This window comes from Miscanthus floridulus, chromosome 8, assembly GCF_019320115.1.
Source record: "Miscanthus floridulus cultivar M001 chromosome 8, ASM1932011v1, whole genome shotgun sequence".
Lineage (NCBI taxonomy): Eukaryota > Viridiplantae > Streptophyta > Magnoliopsida > Poales > Poaceae > Miscanthus > Miscanthus floridulus.
In genome coordinates, this window is record NC_089587.1 from 26,464,757 (window position 1) to 26,468,542 (window position 3,786).

A 3,786-nucleotide genomic window follows, 5' to 3' on the forward strand; every position below is an offset into this window, starting at 1 on the left:
GCTGCGGGATTCACTTGTTACTTTTGGTGGTTGCCACCACCTAGATGGCTTGCAGCGAGGATCGTTGAGCGGAGGTTGGTGATTGTCTTTGGCTCTGATCGTGGTGATTGTGAGGGGTCTTGTGCCTTCCCCGGCGGAGAGCCGAAAGGTAACTCTAGTGGATTGCTCGTGTTATTGAGTTACCTCACTTGAGGGTAGGTTCTTGCGGTGTCCAATTGTGTGGACGAGGTTCGTGCAACACCTCTTAGTCGCCGAACCACCAAGTGTTGGTTGACACAACGGGAACTAGCGTGCCGGCAAGCATGTGAACATCGGAAGAAAAATTGGTTGTCTCTTGTCCTTTGGTATTCTTCCGGTGATTGATTTAGTATTCATCTTGTGATTGGTTCACTCTCCTACATGACGGTATAATCACCCTACTCACTCATTTATATTCTTACAAACTAGTTGTGGCAAGCTCTTTAGTGTAATTAGAATTGAGAGCTTGCTTTGTTATTTTAAGTTCATCTAGTGGAGCTCTTTAGAGTAGCAAGATTGAGAGCTCTTAGCGAGTAGTAACATTGCAAGTTGTGTGCCTAGTAATCATTGCAACTAGAATTGTTGGATAGGTGGCTCGCAACCCTTGTAGAGCTAGAGCAAGTTTATATTTCGCTATTTGTCGTACTAATCAAATTGCTCTAGTTGATTTGTAGATTTTAAATAGGCTATTCACCCCCCTCTAGCCATATTAGGACCTTTCAGGTGAACCGAAGTATAACCAAACAAACCCTTAGGAGGACAATAGGCAGGATGTTTGATAAGTCTTGATCTGCCTGTTGTGATGTGGACCAAATTTTTTAGAAAATACTTATTTAAACAATAGAACTTCATGAAAGCAAAATATCGGGTTAGTGGTCATTGGTGTCTGTACAGTGGCTACATATGAAACGAGTATTCAAACTTTAGCGATAGTGTTTGGGCCAAACCATACACCAACCAAAATTAGTTTACTTGCATGCTACATCCTTTCATTTGTTCCTCAGCGATCCCAGCGGTTGAATTGCTGAGTCAATGGCTTGGACTAAATTCTTTGTCTTCAGTATGGGTGAAAACGGCATGGATATTTTTCGACTGTATTCGAGACTGAATCCATTTAGAGAGGTTCAGATCTTTCCGTATCCGAGTCCGAATATTCAACATCCGATATCGTATCCATATCCGAATACTCAAATCACATATTTATGATGTCAATATCCAGACACTATTCGTATTCGAATCCGAATCCGAATCCGAACAGAAATATGAAAACAAATGTAATATTAGTGATAGCCGTCCGTATATTCAATCTGTTTTCATCCCTAGTCTTTAGGCCTATGGCTTGTTCTAGGGTGAGTGCTAATTTACTTCAAACAATAATACTTCCCGGTGCTACTCTAGAAACACAAAACATTGTCGGCACTATCACTACCGGTTGCTTTAGAATTATAATGTATCACTATTGGTTTATACAACCGGCAATGAGCCAATGATAAGTAAGTTTTCACTGCCGATTGGTGGCTACAACCGGTAGTCATATATCACTACCAGTTGGTATTAGTATCAGCTGTAGCCACCAACCAGCAACGAAAACCTATGGTTCGTAGATTTATATCACTTGGTTTGAACTTTAAAAGATAGCCTTTTCAAATGAAGTTGTATCAAGATAAACTTTATACCAAAGTTATAGAGTTCAAAGAGATGTAGAACTTTGTAGTAGATTTTTTTTAATTTGAGAAGGTTTATATGTCCAAATATTTAATATAAGCTCTCATACTGGATTTGAGATGGTTGGCAATCTCGAATGGTGACAAAATCAACATCAAAGCTATAGTACTCGACGATATCTACAACTTTGTAGTAAAATAACTTTTTAATTTGGAGTGTCAAATACTATATAATACAAGATTCATAAATATGAAGTTAAAAGATCAACGTCAGGTATTGTGTAGCTGAAATGGTATAAAAACATTTGGAAGAATGTTAAGGTCGTAGGTTTAAATCCTACATACTAGTCTTTTTTTTGTATCACTGCCAGTTCGTGACTAGAACTGCCGGTGTACATATAGTGGATTAGTGGTAGTAAAGAACCTCGTCAACCTTTACAGACTGAAGGCTTAAAGTGATAAACCTTTTCTGAACTAAGAGCTTATTAGGAAGGAAGCCACCTGAGTGGATAGTCTTAGTCAACTAATCAACCCAGTTAACATGCTCTCCCCTCTCTTCCAGAAAATAGATCATTTTAGTTTTGTCCCGATTTTGATTCCAGCTTTGATCAATTTGAAAAAAACACAACAACATCAACAACATCATCAAAAAAATTAATTAAATCTAATAGTGTGTTTATTTGATATAGTAGATGTTAATATATTTTATCGAATGTGTCCAAACAGACTGATAATATTAATATATTTTTACATAAATAAACTTGCAAAAATTAAAAGATTCTATTTAGAATAAAATTAAAACGGCCTACCACTACCGGAGACAGCTTCTTTGCCGAGTGCCTCAGGCACTCGGCAAAGGGCGCTCGGTAAACAGTTTATCGGCAAAAACCCCTTTGCCGCGTGCACTTTATCGAGTTTTGCCGAGTGCCAATCCGACACTCGGCAAAGAAAAGTGGCCGTGATGACGAGCGCCACCGTGACGGTGGCTTTGCCGAGTGCCAAGGTCAAGCACTCGGCAAGTTGTAGGAAGAATGAGTGGACGTTGGGTCCATGTCAACTACTTCTGTTTTTTTTTTCTATTATAAGTAAACTGAAATCAACCGCTTCTTTTCATAAAGACATGTTGTCAACTCATTGTTGCTTTCTCAAACGAGCATCAAGATTCGTTTGAGCATGTAAGCAAATGCCACCAGAGCAAGAGGACCCGCAGTTTGGCAAGATGTTAACATTGAATAATATTCTTTTGTCCCTTTTAGTGACAACAGAATTATTAATTAACGTGTGCTCATTATTCTTACCTTTTCTTAATCATAGGATATCTAGGATGTAAAGACAGCATAAAGTGTGCAAAAAGATTGCCAGAATTTGACTTCACCACTGAGTTCTTAGGGCCTGTTTGGCAGGGCTCTGGCTCCTCTGAAAATGGCTCCGGCTCTGGCTCATCTGAAGGAGCAGCTTCTCTGGAGGAGCTGAAGCCGTTCTGAAAAATGTTTGGCAAAACGGCTCCTTCGCACTAGATGACGTGAACCCACAGCAAGGAGCTGTGCGAAGCTCGTTTTTTAGGCTTCTTCTGCGCAGGCAGAAAATGACTCCGGCTCTTGACTGGCTCCCCATGCGGGGCCCTTTCTAAAATAGGCGTTTGGCACAACTCCTGCAGGAGCCGGAGCTAAAACCCCTGCATGAGCCCTGTCAAAGAGGCTCTTATTGCTTAATTAAAAAAGGTTTTGCTTAGAGTCTCCAAATAAAGGTTGCGAAGACTTAGAGTGAGACGTAATAGTATTTTCCGCTATTTTAAAATGTCTAGGTGGAGAAAAATCACAATGATTTCTCGTCGTTTGATCTTGCTCTGTAATTTGTGCTTTGGTTTATCTTGGTCTTCCTCAGTCCTCGCCCCTTGGTGATCTTGAGAGGGGTCGTACACTACTAGACAGAATTTTGAGAGACGATCAATTTTTGACATTGTTGTTACACCACCGGTTATATAAATGATGCACTTTTAGGGATTGTCTTTTAGGACGGTTCTACTAAGTCAGCTACCCCTAAAAATCAATTTTTAGAAATGAATGATGATCAAATAAGTCAACTACCCTTATACATATTAAAA